Consider the following 22,231-nt stretch of genomic DNA (forward strand, 5'->3'; position numbering starts at 1 on the left):
AGAACCGCACCCACAGCATAGTCTGACGCATCTGCTGCAATTTCCAGGTTTTCGTCCCCCTCAGGGAATTTTAAAACAGGGGCATTAATAAGCGCTTCTTTTAATCTTTCAAAAGCTGTGTTAGCTTCCGCTGTACACGTAAATTTAGCCCTTTTTCTTTTGATTACTAAGAGTGGTTCAACAATATTAGCGAAATCTTTTATGAAAGATCGATAGTAAGAACATAATCCAAGGAAAGAAGAAAGTTTCTTGGCGGTGTTGGGCGGTGGGAAATTCTTAATAGCTTTTATTTTTGAATCTTGCGTTTCTATACCCTTTTGCGAAATTTTATAACCGAGATATTTAAGTTCCTTAGTTGCGAACTTGCATTTTGAGGCGTTAATTGTAAGACCGGCCTCTTTTAATAATTTAAAAACTTGTTCGAGGTCATTAATGTGTTGTTCCAACGTACTACTCGTTATAATTATATCATCTAGATAAATTAAAGTTGATTTTCCTAGGACAGGCTTTAGAACAATGTCCATAGCTCTCTGGAATGTTGATGGGGCCCCACACAACCCAAAGGGCATGCGTAAAAATGCATAAGTGCCCGATTTTGTTATAAACGCGGTTTTATGTATATCTTCGGGTCTCATAGCTATTTGATAGTAGCCAGACGTTAAGTCCAAAGTAGACATATATCTTGTCGATTTGATCTGTCTAATGATCTCGTCTATAACCGGCAAAGGGTAAACTGGAAATTTGGTAATACTATTTAGTTTTCTGTAATCAATAGCAAACCTCCAAGCCCTTTTATCCGAAGGAGGAAACTCGTTCTTTTTCCTGACTCGCGTACTCACTATTTATGGGCGTTATTATTTTATTCTTTAACATCTCCTGAATATGTTCTTCGATGATTAGGTCTTTTTGTTTATCATAACGATACGGTTTAGTCCTACAAGGTTTTTCGGCATTTAATTGAATCTTGTGAGTCACGATTTGGCAGTTTCCTGGTTTTTCTGAAAACAAATGAGAAAAATTACTCACCACTTGCTGTATTGCTTTACTTTCATGGTCATTCAGATGGCTAAGGTCCAATTCAGGTGTCTCCACAGGTTCCACCACCCTCTGGTTCATCTCCAACACCACGGAACTATCTTGAAAATTTAATTTCGCCTTCGCGGCCCTTAAAAAGTCCATACCTAAAATAAGAGAGTGTTGCAGGTCTTTCACCACAAAAATTAATACTTTGAGATTTTCCTCTTTTACCTGTAAGTTTAATGATAATTTCCCGATGCAGTGACATGTTTTTCCTTGCGCCGCTATAATTTCCGTATTTCTGGTTTTAAATAATCGTATCCTATAAAAATTCTTTTTGAAGAAATTTTCACTCATAAAATTTCCTTCTGCTCCTGTATCGATGAGGGCTTCTACTGGTACATCGCCAACCAGGACTTGTATAATTGGTAGCTGTGAGTTTTTTACGATGACCGTGTTTAAATGTCTATTTGAGGGTTTTTTTAAAACTTCCGGGGTCTGGACCCTCCCTTTCACAGGCCCCTCTACTCGTTTAAAACTTTCTTTTCAATCTGTGTCTTCTGGGTACGCGGATGTTTATTTTCAAATTTTCTTTTTGGGCCTTGAGCTTCGATGCGTTAGCTTGATAGTTCTTTCCCCCATAAGAGCGATTTCCATTTCTGGTTTCCTCCTTCCTTCGGGTACTTTGAGAATATGTTTCCCTTCTCGCTTTTCCGCTATTCTGCGATTTTGAAACTTCACCGCCAATTCGAAAAGTTCCTGCAATGTGCTTGGGTTTCTAATTTCAAAGTAGTCTTGGACAGCGGGTAACAATCTTGGTAATATTATTTCAATAATCTCCGCATCGGGTTTCTTTCCATACAGCATATCCGTTAGCTTGATTTTTCGTAGAATAAAGTCCGTCAATTCTGCTGTATCCCGTTGATAGAAACTATATAGCTCGGCTTCCAGCCGTGCGCGATCTTTCACTATGGGGAAGGCCTTTACTAACGATTTTTTGAAATTTTCAAATGTATACGTCGGGCTTCCAAATTCACCTAGTAGAAATTTTCCTATGTTTTTCCACCATAGCGCGGCCTGTCCTCTTAGTGCTGATGTGGCGATGGCAACGTTTTGTCTTTCAGGCACAGGGTAGAGCTGAAAGTGGTTTTCTAGACCTTCTAAAAATACCGCCACCGAATGTTTTCCGTCGAAATGGACGTTTGGCTTGATTGATGCTCTCAAAGTCTGGACCAGGTATCCAAATCCTTCTAACTGACTTGTCATTTCTTGGTGTTGTCCAGCGGCTTCCATCCAATTTTCGGCCATTTCAGTTCGATAATTGTTCGGGCGCCAATATAACGTTGCGCGCCTCCAACTTGCACGCAACCAAGAGGTGACTGTGAAAGCTGTATAAAACACAGAGTCTTGTAAAGGGTTTAAGTCCCTTTTTATTCAACGTAATAAATTACAATTGCGTTCTCTTGACGCTTACAGACGGTGCCAACTCGGCAGTCAAATAAAAATAATAACCTGAAAAGAAACTAAAGACAAGATTCTAACTACGAGGCTCTCTAAAATAACTAACTCACCGCGTTTTACAATACCGCTGCTAATTCAGCAGACTTGAAGCTCACTGGAACGATTACCACTACTTCCCGCCAAGCACATAGGCCGCAACGCGGGGTTCTTCAATTCTCGCTAACTACCTCCGCGCTCGTGCAGTAAGAATATCACACACCGAACTCGTTTCCTTGCTATTTAAATCATACTACTTCCGCTGATAATTTGAATCCTTGCGCGTTCTACTAAAATTTACATATTCTGGCATTGGCAGTTCTAGGGGAAAGTAAGGCTTGACAGGAAAGATAGTTTAAACTTAAAATAAATGTTAGTTAAAATAAATATAAACCCTACAACAAAATACATCGGGCTTGAGATTTTAAAATATTTCTTTTCTCCTCCGCGGTTTTAGTTTCGCAGCTCTCCGAATCGTATAGTTCGTCACAATATGTGCATTTACTGCTAGCGACTGGAGCAACATATTCATACGTTTTATGCGAACTTCTTTCAAACTGTTTACTGCGCTTGTAGTTTACATTATCGTGAGCGGAGTGGAGACGATCGTTTGATTTATGCCTCCAGTTATGAATCATTCCCGCTCGGTGTTTTCTTTTTGTTTCTCTACTTTCATTTAACTGCGTAGCTCTTTCGCGGCTTTCTATTTCTTTACGAATAAATTCCATTAATTTGTTAACGTTCCATGTTTGGCCACTGTTTCTACTGCGACTGTATTCTGATGTTATCTGTGATGGAATTAATTTTAACAATATTCGGCAAAGTAAACTACCGTAAGTTTCTGATACGACGTTCATTGACTTTAAGCATCTAATTTGAGTTTCACACTGATCATATAAATTCCTAAGATTTTCTATACCCCTTACATTTCTAACAGGGAAAAGATTTAACAGTTTATTCATGTGAGCATTTATTACCAAATCTTTTCTCCCAAACCTGTTAATTAACAGTTCTATAGCTGAATCGTAGTTCTCATTTGTAAGCGAGAGTCCGGAAATGGCATTATAAGTTACCCCACCTAGTAATGATTTTAAGTAACTGAATTTATTTACTTTTGATAATGAGTGATTGTTATGGATAGCTGCCTCGAATTGACTCCAAAATTCCTGCCAGTTGCTAGAATCACCAAAAAATTTAGCGATAGCCAATTTTGGAAGGCGGATAAATTTATTATTTTCAAGTTTGGAATCTATAGCAGTTTCATTAGGAATGCTCATACTTTCCTTATCCGAATTTTCGAGTTTGTGTAATTCCCTCAATTTTTTTCTTGTTCTAAATTGCCAAAGTTGGATTTTTTCTTCATATTCTAGAACGGATGAAACTTCAAGTTCAAATTCATCCTCTGGGACCTTCAAATCCGGTTCTATTTGAGTGTTTAAATCACTCAGAGTTTTTGCCTTTTCGTTTAATATATCTAAAGTTTCTTCTATTACATTTATACTAACGTCATCTTTGCTTAATTCTGTCTCAATTTTCTTTAGTACTTTGGACACTGCGGTCCTTAATACTTTCCGTTTCGATTTAAGCTTAGAGACAGGATCTTCCATAATTACACTTTAAAATAGAAAACTTATCCTACCTGTTCTTTGCAGGCTTCGCAAACTTCACACCATGCTAATCCATACTTACGAATCCATATTTTCGAATATTAGCCGACTTCCCGGCATATAGCACCAAAAAATTTATCTACGCACTAATGTACACTATTCGAATCACGAATGTCGCTGCCTACGCATCTAACTATGAATCTAATGACGTATCTAAATGCCACATCTAAATTTCTGCAAGCGGTGGTTCAGCTATAATTCTATGATCAAATACTTAATCTAGTTTTAAAGGGATTTATTAAAATACTAAAATTAACCTAATCTAGAATCGAATCTAATGTTACATCTCATGAGCAGCGTTCTAGCTGCGTCATAACAAATCGAAAGTCAAGTTCTCACTGTTGCCATTTCGAGGCAGAGAAAAGTTTGTTTCTAATCAAACCGGAACATCGGCATAGTGAAAGTTTCTAGTCAAACCGGAGCACATACAATAATCAATTTATGAAATGAATCAGAAACTAAAAAATTACCTTGCATGCTACAAATATATGGCATGCAAGGTAACTTTTTAACGTTGAAACAATGAACGTTGATCACATAGCACAGTTTTAAATGGTTATTGATTTCACATTTTTTGTACCCTGAATTTTCATACTGCATCATCTAATACATTTGAAGTCTTCCATTGGGCAAACATGTTTTTACATTTTTGTACGTACATGATGCTCGCATAACATACATAGCAAAAAATTTGTTGTACATAAAGAAAATCTGGATAACTTCTCATTCTTTACTTGGATTCAATCATTATAATATGTGTAATTTTTCAATATTAGAATTTTTAAATCTGATAAATCATTTACAGTAGCCCTAAACAATGGTGACTGTTCAACTGCACATTAAACATGGATTTGATTACAGTGTAGTAACTTGGCTAAGGGTAGAGATACTTTCATGGAGTACTTTCAAAGAGAAATTAGCTTATATTAGCCTATATGAGGTTTCATATATGAGGAAAACTAACAAAACAAACATGCAGCCAAACCGTTCGCAAGGATGTGAACCCAGGTCGAATCATCAGTATTCAACTACTTTACTGCTTGACTGCTAACGAAGCCAGAGCTAGACATTTTATCACCTAATGCAATAACTGCTGCTTGCAAATTATGCCTACCAATGCCTGCCTAAATTCTAAAAATTTTGACGCTCTTATGTCCTGCCACCCATTGCAGTCATACAGGTTGCCCTGGCCACCAATGAGCATTAAACATGAAGGCAACTGGAATGTAATGGCAGCATGCGATTACACTTGGTTTCATACCTATATGGGGATGCATGACATAATGTGCCATTTTGTTCATGCAGACCCATGGATGTGATCCTTGATGGTGTTGATGTATTAAGATTTATCTGGAAAAAAGGAATTTATATTATTTATCCTTCTATTTGCAAAGTTCTATGCATAACTATAGCTGTAGTCACTTATAATGTTCTAACGAGGATTTGGTTAGGTTATTTGAATATGCAAAGCACACAAAAGCTGCTTATTTTTTCTAACAAAGGTAGCTGAAACAATGGTCACTTTAAAAAACTCCTTGATGATGCAGATAACAATGACCAGTACATATGAAGACTAGCTGCTCTGTAGCACCCCCTTAGTTCTGAGCTGCAGAATAATATAATTGTAACAGCCATACATATAGATGTATGTTATCTTAATCAATGAGTCAAACTAATGAGTTAATTGCTTAAACATTCACCAGCTTTAGGAAAACAAGATCAAGTAGGGTAGTGCTTTTTTTTTTCTTTTAAAATAATAAAGAATTAATGTGCTTTAAAAATGATACTTCAAAGTGTGATAAAGGTATCTATTGATTATTTACTATATCTCAGATTTTTAGAGGTAGCTACTTCCCAGCAATGATGCCTGTGCGTTTTCTTTGGCGGTAAAGTGCCAATAAATATTTAACTATAACAGTCATGTATAATCATAACTGACTTCTGACAATTGTATATTTAGTTTTATATTTCATTTTTGTTAGCCATGTTCTCCTTTTATAAATATGGGTCTCTTTGATTTACTAAAATAATGAAAACAGAAAACTGTTCGTTTTTTCTAGTTTCAGATTGCTATGTCATCGGATAGTAAAAATCTCATGAATGAAATTATAATCTTATCAGGTTCAATGTTCCGTCTTACTTTCTTTGGGAACATGCAAGGACCTGACTCGGAACAGAGAGCTTCCTAAAGCTATGTTCAATAACTGTGGGAAGTAGACAGGATACACAAGAAGGGTATACAAAACCCTTTATTTTTCTCTCTTTACAATAATTTCCGTACTTCGGAATACAAAGACCCACTACTTGTGGTCTAAACGTAAGAATATAAAAATATAATTAAACGCTAACTTAACTTTGAAATAATAAACGTGGAAGATTGGCCTTATATTAACAGGAAGCCGTATGTAGTACAGAGAACTGATAACACTACAATACGTTTAAAATTATCAAGAGGATTAAACCTCTGGCCTGGAAGGCAACCAGCAACTGAGTAAAACTTCTAAGGTAAGCGGCCTGCCTCGACTAAATCCTTCCTCTCTCTCGCTTGGCAAAAAGCCACAACTTAAGTACTTGGCGTTCGCCAGACAAATTTTGCATAAATAAGTTAAAGCTTTTAATTCTGGCCGGAAGTAGAAAATAAGAAGTGATAGTAAAGATTTAAAATAAAATAAACGTTAGTAAAACTTAAGATCCTTACATACTTCCCGCCAGAGTTAATTAGTTTGACACTGAGGTCTAAAACGACCTTGTTGAAAACTTTTAGCTGTAGAATCTAACGCGAGGCCAATCTTTTACAAACATTTCTTACTAGAAACTAGAAATTAAAAAAAAAAATGTTTTTACAATAGCAGCTATAAGGACACGCAATTTTTCATCTGTACTGCATCTAAACAGGAACTTTTATTCAAATCTGATTCCTTCCAGAGATCTGGAAGTAAAACTAGTTTAATGAAATGTTACACAATGAAATGGCAAGTAACATGCATATTTATATTTCTCTTAACATTCTTATTTCATTCATGACTATTTTAATTATCTCTCCCCGTGCTCTCTGACATGTGTTGTAAAAGAACACCAAACACGAATGTGTTTATGTATACGTGTTCAACACTTCCTCCTACAATCAAAACACTAACGTGTTAAAATTCAACATACCAAGACCTCGTAACACACCCTAACTTCAACTCTAAACCCTGAGGTACTATTCTGAAAGTGGCTAACTCTGAAGTGTAGCGTCAGAGAGCCTAACTACATTCATTCAACCTTTAACACATATTCACCATGATTTGGTCTTTTTACAGTCACACGAATAAAAAAAAAATTTTAACATTACTTTCACTTTTACCATATCACGGTATTTCTTAACATTTAAAATAACAGTTCACATTGTATATAAGAACATATTAACATGCCATTAATTTTACGTATTTGAAAACATACATTAGTAGTACATTGTTAACTTCTATTCTTTTCAAAGCAAGTGCCAATTCTTTCTACATTGAAATACTACATTTCAAAAAGTCTTTCAGACTAAAACTTCTTTCTTGCCAGAATGTTTTAAATAAAATTTATACAATAACTTTTACAATATTTAAGTCTTTACATATTCCTATTATACATCAACTTTAGTTTTACGCGCGAGTAATTGAAAAACATAATACCAAAATCGGTAACAACTCATTTCTCGCCCTTTTGGCGATAAAGGTAGACCTCGCATGAGGTAAAACTTCTTGAAATCTGCCACTTGCAGTAAGAATGAAAGATTAACTTAAGTTTGCAAAGTAACATAAAATTTTTACTTATCTTTGTGATATTCGGACATTCTTTTCTGAGCCCAGTCCTGGAAGGTAGCGTAGATTCTCGTTTATTTTATCCTCCTTCTTGTGCGGGCTCGCCCTTCAGTGCCTTCCTCTAGAAGCTTTCTTTTTTCTCCAGTTCGGTCACCCTTGAATACCTTCTTTTTCGCCTCTGCCTGTGGTCTTGGCCGTTTAATGGCAGCTGGTCTTGGCGGAACCGGGAAACTTCTTTCGCGTTCCTGCTTGGACCTCGTTGCTGGCCGTTCAAATTTTCCTTGTAACTTTTCCTCCGCCGCTGGTGGCCCTTCCGCAGTTCGGCGACATTTGCTGCGGAGAGTCTTGTCGGATGAGTAGATCTTCCGTTTTAGAGACGGGTTATAGTTGCCGTCATTTCTCCTGGCTCTCTTTGCATACGTCGTCCTTCTCCCTTCTTCATTCTGGGGGTGTTCGTGAGCTCTCTTTTCTGGACGGTGGAACGGCTTCTTTTTCTTGTTACCTTCACTTTTCCCGCGGGGAAACTTTCTTTACACTTGCTCCTGCCTCTTAATGGCTTGCCCTTGTACTTGTCGTTGTTCCACATCTGGAGCTTGTGCCTGCTGTGTCTGCCGCGCCGGATCCTGCAAAAGATCTGTAAATATTTGCATTTTATTACAATCATAGTAGGGTTTGATTTGATCAATGTTTGCGGAGCAGGTTTCACCATTCCTGGCTTTTAACACTACTACAGCGTGAGTTATTTTTTCTATGACATATGGTCCTTCAAATCATGGAAAAAATTTGGCAGTTTTATCTTTTGGTGCTGAAGAAAGTGAATGCTTAATTTTTAATACTTCATCCCCTACTTTATAAGTTACTCCCCGTCGTTTCAAGTCATAATACAGCTTTTGTTTTCTCTGTGCTACTTCAGTATTCTTTTTTGCTTCTTTAATTAGTTTTTCTATATCACCCATTTTAAATTCTGGGGCTCTTTGTTGCCCATAAAATAATTTATCTAACGGAGTTATAATCTTTCTGCCTAAAAATAACTCAGCAGGAGTTTTGCCCGTTGTATCATGTTTTGCGGTCCTAAGGGCGAAAGCAAATTCATTGACATAGTTATCCCAGGTTTTATGAAACTTTTTAACATAACTACGGATAATTTTCACTATATTTCTATTGACCCGTTCCGCTATATTTGATTGCGGCCGATACGGGACCATTTTTAAATGACGTATGCCCAGTTTTTGGCACATGTCTTCAAATACATTACTTACAAATTGAGGACCATTATCCGATATAACTTCTAGGGGCGCCCCGTATTTTAAAATATATTTATTTAAAATAGAATCAGTAACTAATTTCGCGGAGGCTCGTTTTAAGGGAACAATTTCGGTCCACTTACTAAAATGATCAACCATAACAAGGAGATAGCGACTTTTATTTAACTGACTTTTTGGGAAAGGGCCCAATAAATCGATGCCAATTATTTCATTTGGAAATTCGGATTTAATACTATTTAGAAACCCGGCCGGGCGGAAATTAATATAATTAACTGCGTGACATGTTGGGCAGGACTGGACATACGCCCTTGTTAACTTTTGCAGTTCAGGAAAATAGACTGCCTCGCGTACGCGTTGGATAGTTTTTCGAATACCAGCATGAGAAGCTAAAGGGCTGTCATGGAGCTCCTGCAGGATATTTAATCTAAGACTAGCTGGGATAACAGGTCGAAATTCGTTGTTGGAATTCGTAGTTTTTGTATAAAATAATAGACCATCTATTAGATCGTAATGGGCCGCCCTATTTCTTATCGCCACAATATCTTGGTGGCTAAAATTTTCAGGATCCTTTAAATACTCATAAATGCTTCCTAACTCAGGATCCTTACCCAGTTCGGTTATTACAGTTTCTCGGGAATTTATTGTATATGCTGTGAGCATTGCCACCTTTACATATTACCTTCTTCCTCTATTTTAATTCTGGATAGGGCATCTGCTACGGTATTTTCCTTTCCGGGGGTATGCTTGATTACCAGATTATATTCTTGTAGCTTGAGTGCCTATCTTATTAACCTTGGGGATAAGTTTTTCCCTGAGTACAATCTAGTTACCGCCGCATGATCAGAGTACACTGTTATTGGCGCCTTTCCAAAATAGACTCGGAACTTTTGCACTGCTAACAGAACTGCAAGTGCCTCTCTCTCGGTCGCGGAATAGCTTCTTTGTGTTTGATTTAAAGTTCGGCTAAAAAATGCCACGGGCTGCTGATTTTGCGAAAGTACCGCTCCTACCGCATAATCCGAAGCATCCGCTGAAATTTCTAAATTCTCATCCTTTTCAGGAAATTTCAACACAGGGGCTTGCGTTAATGCTTGTTTTAATTTTTCGAAAGCACTATTGGCTTCGGCCGTCCACGAGAATCTTGCCTTTTTCCTTTTTAATTTTAACAATGGTTCAGCAATAACTGCAAAATCTTTTATAAAGGACATATAATATGAACAAAGTCCTAGAAAAGAAGAGAGCTTCTTCGCCGTGTTTGGAGTCGGATACTTTTGTACAGCGATTATTTTTGATTCGTCTGTCTCGATTCCTTTCTGAGATATTTTGTAACCTAAATATTTTAATTCAGGGGCTGCAAATTTGCACTTTTCGACATTAACTTTTAGATCGGCCTCATTTAATAAAGAAAACACCTGTCTTAAATCCTGTACATGTTGGTCGAGATTATCACTAGTAATAATGATATCGTCTAAATAGATAAATGTGGACTTTCCAAGAACAGGCCTTAACACAATGTCCATACATCGCTGAAATGTTGCCGGTGCCCCTGAAAGACCAAACGGCATACGCAGAAATGCATAAGTGCCAGACTTGGTTATAAAAGCAGTCTTAGGCACGTCCTCAGGCCTAACCCCTATTTGAAAATAACCAGTCGTTAAGTCTAAAGTCGTCATATATTTGGTGGATGTTATGTTCCTTAGAATTTCTTCAATAATAGGTAACGGATATACCGGATATTTAGTTATGGAGTTTAATTTACTGTAGTCAATTGCGAATCTCCACCTTTTTGGATGTGTCAAAGGATAGTCATTATTTTTCTTACATAAAACCACCGGGCTAGCATAACTACTTGAGATGGGCGTTATGATCTTTTTACGTAGCATATCGGTGATATGCCATTCTATAATTTTTTCCTTATTCTTATCATACCGGTATGCTTTGTGGCGAACTGGCATTGAATCTCCGGTGTCAATACTATGGTTAGTAACCTGAGTAAATCCTGGAATATCACTAAATAACGAAGCAAATTCACTTACCACTTGTCGGATTCTTCGTTGCTCTTCATTAGGCAGGTGGTCAAGGTTTAACATCGGCGGTTCAGCCTTTTCTCCACGAACTGGTTTCATCGTCAGCTTAAGGGACGCTTCATTAAAATCTAGCGTTGCTTGTGCCTCTGAAAGAAAATATATTCCTAAGATAATATGTGCTTGCAGATTCTTTACTATGAAAAACATAACCTTTACTTGTTCGTCCTTGATACGGACATACAGCGGTAATTTATCTATACACTTGCATCTTTCTCCTTGCGCAGCTAACACTGTCGTATTATCCGAATTATATATACGATATTTATGAAAATACTTCCTAAAAAAATCTTCTGCCACACAGGAACACTGCGCGCCTGTATCCAGGAGTTCGGTGCCTGGGATATTATTCACCAACACTTCAATCTTCGGAAGAGTCAAATTTTTCACCATTACTGTATTTAACTTGAAGGAAGAGGGGTTTTCGTGGCCTTCGGATTTCCGCACCCTCCCGTCAGCAGAAATCCGTTTTAGTTTAAATTATTTTTCATTTCCGTGCTTTCCTTCTTTTTCCACTGGCCTTGAGACTTTTTTCCTGGATTGCTGTTGAACTGTCGACGTTCGCCGGCTGTTTTTGAATGCTCGGGTTTCCTTGCCCACTGATTCGCTTTGCTTCCGTAGCCGTGTGCTTGAGTTTGCTGTAGTCTTGGCGCACCAAATTGGTTTCGCTGTTGATATTGGCGTCTTCTTTCAATGTCCGCCGTTCTTCTACTTTCAAACTGGATTGCTAGCTCAAATAACTTTTCCAGTGTAGTCGGATTTCTTAATTCAATAAAGTCTTGCACTTGGGGCAGTAACCTCGGCAAAATCACTTGAATTATCTCAGGATCCGGACGGTTTCCATACAAGAGTTTGAAGACGTGAATTTTTCTTAAAATAAAGCTTGAGAGATTTTCGATTCTTTGCTGATATATACTGAAAATTTCCCTTTCTAATTTCGCACGATCCCTTACAACAGGGAAGGCTTTTAGTAGGGCAGTCTTGAAATTTTCGTAAGTATAGGTGGGACTTCCTGCTTGACCCAAGAGACTTCTGCCTATACATTTGAACCAATTAAGCGCTTGGCCCCTCAAAGCGCTGGTAGCTAAGGTAACTTTTTGAAACTCGTGCACGGGGTAGAGCATGAAGTGGTCATCCAATTTTTCCAAAAAACTGGTTACCGGTGAGTTTCCATTAAATGTTGCTTCTGGTTTCATCGAAGCGCGCATGGTCTGGACGATGTAACCAAATCCTTCCAGGGCGGCAGCTGGCATTTCTGGATTCTGATCCGCTTCTGCAGGCAGCACAGGTTCTTCTTGAAACTCGGCCATGGTTATTCTTCTTCGTTGGGCGCCACTATCAGGTTCAATGTTCCGTCTTACTTTCTTTGGGAACATGCAAGGACCTGACTCGGAACAGAGAGCTTACTAAAGCTATGTTCAATAACTGTGGGAAGTAGACAGGATACACAAGAAGGGTATACAAAACCCTTTATTTTTCTCTCTTTACAATAATTTCCGTACTTCGGAATACAAAGACCCACTACTTGTGGTCTAAACATAAGAATATAAAAATATAACTAAACGCTAACTTAACTTTGAAATAAACGTGGAAGATTGGCCTTATATTAACAGGAATACGTTTAAAATTATCAAAAGGATTAAACCTCTGGCCTGGAAGGCAACCAGCAACTGAGTAAAACTTCTAAGGTAAGCGGCCTGCCTCGACTAAATCCTTCCTCTCTCTCGCTTGGCAAAAAGCCACAACTTAAGTACTTGGCGTTCGCCAGACAAATTTTGCATAAATAAGTTAACGCTTTTAATTCTGGCCGGAAGTAGAAAATAAGAAGTGATAGTAAAGATTTAAAATAAAATAAACGTTAGTAAAACTTAAGATCCTTACAGTCTTTTCAAAAGCATATTGCAATAGTAAAGTTCTGATTTATGCAGGTAAATCATTATGTGGAAAGAGGAAAGTGGTTTGAGGGAAGCACAGCATATTAATTTTTGTTCATCACAATTCACAAAGTGTGACTTACTCAAAATAATTCTAAAATGAGGAATTTTAGTACTTTCTAATTATCTGAACCTTCCAAAAGTGCTGTGAAAAAGTACTGATGGTCTACACCATGTCACTAAAAAGCATTTATGTGGCAACCCAAGTATACACATAGCATTCTCCTAGATATCACTTCTCCAGATATTTTCACCAGTGTGGTTGCAAATTCTGATCCTTCCTATGGGAATTTCAGCATTGGGGTGGACCACATACTGCAGTTTCTGTTGTCTCAGGTGAAATCTTTGGCAGCATAGCTTTCTTCATGCACACAGCATAAAAGGCATCATATGCCTCTCTTTCCTTTCTCATTTTAGGATTATGGTGCTAAAATTTTGCAATTTCGTAATTTTTGTTTTAAGAAAAGTTTATAGGGAGAACAACAGTGAAACAAAGCCTAGAATTATGCATATCTTGTATGGAAAAAGAAGAATGTAAAACAACAGGTGGTGGTGGATGCATCGTTGAAATAAATTTAAAGATTATGCGAACAAATATTCTTCTCCTAACTCACCGATGAGTTTGCTGTTCCGGTTTGACTAGAAACTTTCACTATGCCGATGTTCCGGTTTGATTAGAAACAAACTTTTCTCTGCCTCAGAATGGCAACAGTGAGAACTTGACTTTATATTTGTTATGACGCAGCTAGAACGCTGCTCCTGAGATGTAACATTAGATTTGATTCTAGATTAGATTAATTTTAGTATTTTAATAAATTCGTTAACCCTTAGCCTGTCGAGTGATTTTCTGCGAATGCCTTTAAAACTGTCCTTAGTTTTAGACCGAACTTCCGTAAAATGTCGCGAAAATAACCCTAAACCTCTGAAAATTGTCAAGCAGTTTTTTGTTATTTCCCATCCCTCCCAAGAATTTTACTTCAATGGGAATTTTACTTCCCATAGGAAGGATACCGCTAAGTGAGATTAGTTGCTATATATTGTTCGGTAGCTGTGAGCTCTCAAGAGAATTGCAAAAGGCTAGACACTCCGTGATGATCGTCTTAATGCCACAGGCTATAGCTGCGAAACTTGAAAGTTTCCTTCCCTTAAACAATCTTATCTCTACATATCTTCTCTACATATAATAAAAGAAAGAGTCTGTCTGTGTGTGTGCGCCTTTCGTTCGCCCTGCGCGTAAGCTAATAGACCCACGGCTACGAAATTTGGTACATAGGTACATCTACACAAGAGCCAGTGCACTTCGAAGCGATTTTTTCGAAATTCGAATTCGAATTTTTTTTATTTCATGTTTTGTGACGAAATCGTGTCATTTTGAAACATAATGGGCTATAGGAAAGCGAGATTTTACTCTACGCACTCCATTTTCACATCGTCATGAAACGTAGGCACTTAGCTATTTTACGAACTTAAAATAAATTTCGTGTTTCAATAAATCGATTAAATACGAATTTATTTAACAAAGGGAGCTTAACACTTTTTCAATGGGATTTTTTTTAAAATAGTTTATTTTTAAAAATGTACAGTTTATTTTTCTTTGATATTTTTACACGTTAAACTTTCATCCTTGCGAATGCTTTTACAAAAAGAATTTTGGAAAAATGATAATTTATTTTGTATTTTTAAAAGATTTTTTTAAATGAAGCTTCCGAGTACATTTCTCACATCTCACATCTTTAAAAATGTGATTTTGGCAACAATTTTACTGTCTTATTGTTGTTGATAGATTTTTGATGAAATCGCATCATTTTGAATAGTTTCATTCTTTTAGAAATATGGATTTGGCAAAAATTTTTCATCGTATTTCTTATGTCACTGTTTTTAAGAGATTGGCATATTTCATTGTCAGTTTTATATAAATATAATATATTTTTATTGATTTTTTTTTATAAAGTTGTTTTGTGGAGTAAAATTCTGCGCGGAATTTATGTTCTTTGAGTTGCTTTCATGTTATTTTTTTGCTTATTTCACTGTTTATAAGATATTGAAAAGTTTTGCATGATTTTTGTTCTTCTACGGAAAGTTGGTTAATTTTTTAATTAGGATAATTAATATTTGCATTAAGAGATATAGCTAATTTCATTGTAAATTTTTCCCTTGAAAACAAGATAAAATATCATTAATTATACTTTGCTTTTCAGAATTTTTTTTTTTTTTTTTTTTTTTTTTTTTTTTTTTTTGCATTCCTTTATTTTATTTATTGTACATTTCACTGTTTTTAAGATATTGAAAAGTTTTGACTGATTTTTTTAGGAAACAAAGTTCCTAACCTCCTTTATACCATTTGAGTTCTTAAGATTTTGCAAAGGGAATTTGCTTAATTTATTTATTAGAATAATTAATATTTGTATTAAGGGACATTGCTTATTTCATTGTAATTTTGTTATACGTAATAACTTTTTTTATGAAGTTGTTCTGCAGAGTAAAATCCTACGCAGTTTTTAAATTTAACGTTTGGAGTTCCCTTCAGCCATTTTTCCGGTACATTTAAAAGCCAGACGAAGGCTCGTAGCGAAGCTGCTCATTTTCAAATAAATTGGTTTTAAAATTTACCCGGTTAAATTTTAAATTATTACGCATTTTTAACCTAAGTAACCTAAATCTGTATGTCACTGATTATCACCGGAATTTCAGTGCAGACTGATTAAAGTGCTATCACTAAAATTATATTCTGACAAATATCTGGTGCAATTTTCATTCCTACTGAGATATTGTTGAAACATTTCGTATTATTTCCGATTTTCTGTATTTTTGTCATTAATTAAAAATCTTTAAAACCTTCAGCATTTTCCTGTATTTTTGAACTGCAGGCAACTAATAATTATTTTAAATAATTTCTTTTTTCCTTAATTATTACGTAGTTTTAAGAGAGTAATAAACGAAATAGTTGGGTGTTTTTAAGGGTGATAGTATTAATATTAAATTTGCATTTTACTTTTTCATATACATTCAAGATATTCAGAAAGGGAATTATAACATGAAACCGTTTTCAGTGTATTATAAATTTATTGATTCAAATTTAAAATTCTTGCTTTCCTGTCCAAGAAACACTAGTAAATTTTAGCTGAAATAGGAAAGATGAGACATATTAATAACAAACAAAGCAATTAATTTGGAAGTCAAAGAACAAAAATCAGCGTTGTATTTTCAAATTTTCACAGGACTAGTTTCGATGGTTTTACCGAACCATCATCTTCAGCTGCAAAAGCGCAAATGAACGAGATAAGATATAATGAAAATTAGATTGTGAAAATTTGAAAATATAACACTGATTTTTGTTGTTTGACTTCCAATTTAATGTTTGTTCGGCTTGTTATTGTATCTTAATTAAACAAAGCAATGTTGTTACTTATTAGCTTACAATATAATTTATTCAGTATGGTATTTTTGTAAAGAAAGAGTGTTGCTGTACATTTGGTAAAGTATAAATAAGCATTTCATTTCATAATTATAAAAGTTATTTATTATTTAATAATTAATCATAAGAATATGAATAATTAAATATTTTTTCGGAGATATATTTTCTGGCGATATTTTTTTTCTAGGGATCCCAGCATACATTTTTGAAGCATTATGCTCTAAATAAATGTCTTGTTTAAACATAGCATTTATTGTTGACAGATCTCCAACCAAAGGAAATACCTTACTAGGGAGGATATTTAAACAAAAATTTTTATTAGAATAAATATTTTCGTTACTTTAATACTACTAATAATATACAAACATTAGTTTAAGTTCACTATAGTTGAGTGAATAAGATTGCTGGATGTTGGTATTTTGTTGTTGGCAACCGAACAGTTTAGCTGCTTGTGGTCTTTATGATTTTCCCGATGCGGAGCGTGAATTCAAGCCAATTTTATTTAGAAAATTGCCCACGAAGGTGTTCTCTTAAAGCAGATAACCCATGACTTCTTAAAAATTGTAAAATATATTCTGTGGATATTTTCCGTTATACGATAACACGAAGAAAATTATTTCCTATACGAAACGTATGATCAGCGCTGTTATTGCCCGCCGTTTAATTAAATGCATCCACTTATTCCTTACAATTTATTTTCCTTTTTCAAAGAAAGTTTGATTTCAGTAAAATGTACTATTTACAATGTGTTATTTTATTTTGCTCGTTTTTTATGCAAATATTCAAATTCAGATAAGTATTGCGTAAGTTCAGAAAGCCAACTAGTCTCCAAGCGGTAAGATAGCTGAGCACCGGTAAATTCTAGCGGCTGCATGGGGGGGGTTTAGGGGTTTTTCATAAGTACAATTGATTGTGAATTAACAGTTTCTTTCCCACAAAAAAAATCTACCCCGAAGACTTCCTTTCCCTTAGACAAATAGGTCCTGTGTGCTTTATCATAATCCAAAATCTTAAGCGTAAAAATCTTTTATCATAGCCGATGATGACGATAGAATATTTTCTATCTGATGTGTCAAGTTAGCATAATCGTATATTTCTAACGAAAAATGTTTGGCTCATGTTACCCTATAATGAAAAAAAGATTCAAATCGGTTTTTAGCTTAAACAGTATTTTCATTATTAATTATCTCACGAATTTTATCAATAGTATTCTTAGTATTAATTGTAGGCATGTATTCAAGAATATAATATACACAATGCTGTGACTAATGATTACGGCTAATTTTTATATAAAATTTTATAGTATAAAAATTTAGGTTCATAGGTCAGCCATATTTGAAAGAGTACTTGTGTATTATAAGAAAAGAGAGAGAGAAATTTAAGAATCAAAAAATTTACCACGAAGTAATATAAAAATGCAATAGAATACAAAAGAGTACAATACTATTTCATGTTTTGTGGATATACTTGAAGACAGAAACATGTTTCAGCTGTATTCGTTCATCGGTGAAAAACTTTTCATATAAAGCTTTTTTTTTTTTTTTTTTTTTTTTTTTTTTTTTCAAATCTTTCAATATACAAGCAATACAAAAGCAGTATAGGAATTTCTTTTCTTAATACCCAACCGAAGAGCTGAGGGGACGTACAATGATTAACATACAATATGTGCCTTGAATTATTTTGCTTTACATGCAGTTTCCTTATATGTGTAAAACAAAATAAACTTCCACCCATTCCAAGATTTCTAGAACTCACAGAGAGAGAGAGAAATATCTATAACAAATTTTATTGCTGTTTGACTGATTGCTTCGGAAACAACCGACTCAAGCTTTCAAGCTTCAAGCTATTCAAATACGAACGCTTCTCAGCAAAGCCGTTTGGACCGCATCTGCTTTGTTAAAGAAAACCTTTTGGGGGTAAAATCATCCACTTCATCGGGTTTTTCAAACAAAGCAGTCAGTGGTCCTGTTACTACCTGCTGACCTAGAGAAATTTCTCAGAAACTTTTGTTCGAAGAAAACGAGTTTTATATTTTTAAGAATTTCCATTCTGACAGCAAGATTTTGTTATTTTTCATATATAGATGAAAAGAAACTAATTTGTTTTTAATAAAGAAGAAAAAATTAATAAGCTTATTTAAATTTTTTACACAGCACCGAGTAAGGAGACGAAATTTAATTTTCTTTATAAATATTTTTCTCAGACAATACTTTAGTGTTTTTCAAATTACAAGAATAGCGCGTTAGTGCATGCATTTTCAAATCAGATTTATTTAATTAATATATATGGATATGCCGAACAAGCACACTTTCGCATACATACACTGTATACTAGTACATACATAAAAATGAAATAAAATTTGAAAACAAGCAATTTAAAAACTACTGTATTGAAAAATTATTGAAAATTTGTTTTTACCTCATTTTTTTTTTCGTTATATACATTTACTTCAGTTTTTTTAATATGCATTTACTTAATTTATTTTCTTATATGCATTTACTTAATTTTATTTTGTTATATGCATCTGTTAGTGTTTTTGAAAAATTTTTAGATTTTTTGAGTATGGCAAAGGAAACGAGATCTATCAGTCGAATGCAATGAATGTCTCCATGGACGACTTTCTAAGTAAAACGTACTCATGTTCATGTTACACATAGGAGAAATCACAAAATTCAACCAGTTCGTTTGTTTGGGTTCGAATACGAGTCGAAATAGCGATAATGAGATATCTTAGCCAGGAGGCCATTGATTGGGTTTGACAGATTTGGAAACCTAATAAATAGTATTTAATAAATATAATATTATTAAACGAATCGGATTTATATAAACCAAATAAAATTATTATATCGAACACAACTAAAACTCGATATAACTTACACTGATAAACTGATGTGTAATAACACTGATAAATTAAAATACTAAACGGAATATTCATTAAATCTACATAGATAATTTTTTGTAATTTATTTCGCTGGGAATGTCTGGCCGCAAAATCCTGATTATATATACCCTTATTTTAAGGTTATCATATATCTGATGGTTTGACTTTTACCTCAAAACACAAAGAATCCACAAAATTCAGTAAAATTAATAACTTTATTTCCCTGTTGAAAATTCTCTGAATCTTTTCAAATATAAAAGCACACGCGCCAAGCAGTTTGCTTTAAATAAATATATGCAGCAACGAGAAGATGCGCTTTTGACAGCTACTCGTTTCGAAAATCGGAAATTTTTCTAAATGTAAGAGATTTGTCGCTTAAATTAATTTTTCATTAAACAAAAAAAAACAAAATAGAATCGCATATTATTAAAAGAATTTTATTGATAATTCAGATTCTGAAAACAAGAACATTGTTGTTATAAAAAACAAAGAAAAAATAAACAACATATTTCATTCAACGGGGCCCAACTTTGGCGCATGAACTTTTCAACATAAAAATATTTGAAGCATGTTATGGATAAATGTTTATTTGATTATGGCAAAGTACTCGATGGTTATTTGCCTAAGGTGAAGGATGCCTTCGTTCGAGGATTGCCTAACGGAAATTGGCTTGCATACATGTTACACATATGGAAAACTAAGAATATCATCCTGGCAACCAGCTCGTTTGCCGGGATTCGAACCCCGGACAGAACCACCAGTTGTTCCGTTAGACTCCGCTCAGTCGCTGGTGGGCTGTCCGATAACGGAAAAGTTCAAAATTTCATATTAGAGGAAAAGTGGTAGCATAGTATAATTCGAAGTTATTGCCATTTCAGTAATGTGAAGAGATTTCAAGAATGTTTAATTATTTTATTTAACTTATGACAAACTAAATAAAATAATTAAACATTCTTGGAATCGCTTCTCTTAACATACTGGTAGTTTGACCTGCATTCAAACCCCCGTGAACAAGCTGATTGCATGGGAGTTTTTATGGTTTTAACTTTTTGTAGTGCGAGATTGTTTCCCTTAGAAAATCTGTCACGAAAGCATACCTCCCCTTAGACAGATCGCCTTCACGTGCTTAATAATCTAACAAGCCAAACCAAACACAACCCGAGCGAGGACTCGTAGTCAAGGCACGTCATCATGAAAAGCTAACTAAAATTGGCTCATATTCACATTAAACATGCGCAATAAACATTCGCTAAAACTGGTATGCAGGCAATCCATTCATCAGGATTTGAACCCGCTTCAAACTATTAGCATTCAGCGATTTTACCGCTACTTCGTTGGCAGCCTTTTGTAGTATCTATAAGAAAAGTAATCGCAAAGACACAATCATTGCGTACCGACGGATGAACTTCGGAATTTAAAGAATAACTTTCATTCGTGCTATTGCTGTTAGCATTTACATTTGGACAGATGTTAATTTATTTTAAATTCTTTTAATGTAATTAATTTATATCTTTAAATAATTGATCTTCTGACTGTAATTTTTTGTGCGCAGTATATCTAACCCTTTCGTACACTAACTGTTTTAATTAATTTACACTCCATTAATTTTAAGAGATTTTATATCGATAGATTTTTTTCCAAAAATGTTTCAAGGATTACATATTTTATTCTTTAGATTTCAAAACATTTTGTATTTAAAATCTTAATAATAAAATTTTTAAAACAAATATTTCTAGAAATTCCTTCGGCGTATTCATTTATTCCATTTAGTTGAAGTTTCGAGTAGAATATCTTCCTTTCAACATTCATGTAATTTTTATATGTCAGTTCGCCATTTCTGCGGAGCATAAAGCCACACATACGAGTACAAAACTCAGGCATGCTGAAAGCACAGTTTTAACATTTAAGAATGTAAAAAGAAGAATATACCATTATAATAACGCGCATTTGAAATACGAAGGCAAACAAGAAAGCTGGTTGCCACATTTTATATTTTTTCCTGACGAATCAGAAATTGTAATCATTTTTCAAAACAAAAATAAAATATTTGATTCTATAACATATAGGCATAAAGGCGTCCTCCGTGACAATTCTTATTTTTTCTTGTTTCTACTAAAATTCGGCAACGTAGTATAACAACGTCGGATCCTGTTTGACTTTCATTTGTATAAAGTACCACAAGGCAAACAGTTGTAAAACGGTTTATCTTCTTTCGCAAACTTTTAGTCGGCACACAGATAATACATACCTGCTGTCTGACAAAGATACTTCACTCTAAGGACTTTTTAATAAAGTGCTCTTTTCAAAGAGACTTCACACCTTATTAAGACCTTTGTGTCTACTGACAGCCGCCTGCAGAAAGGTAGGGGAAGGAAGACCAGATCGCGTCGTCTAAACACGTGTTAAGCAATCTTCGCGAAATTCGGGCTTCGCGTATACATGTCTTAAGCATTTTTCGTGCGATTTGAAATTCGTGTAAAGACGTCTTAAGCATTTTTAAAGAAATTCCAAAAACGTTTAAACACGTCTTAAGCAGTTAAAGGGTTAAAGCTCTATTGAGTATTTGATGATAGAATTATAGCTGAACCATCGCTTGCAGAAATTTAGATGTGGCATTTAGATACGTAATTAGATAGTTAGATGCGTAGGCAGCGACATTCGTGATTCGAATAGTGTACAT

The sequence above is a fragment of the Stegodyphus dumicola genome, chromosome X2, assembly GCF_044657685.1.
Source record: "Stegodyphus dumicola isolate Sdum_Otavi_A_Nest chromosome X2, ASM4465768v1".
Taxonomy (NCBI): domain Eukaryota; kingdom Metazoa; phylum Arthropoda; class Arachnida; order Araneae; family Eresidae; genus Stegodyphus; species Stegodyphus dumicola.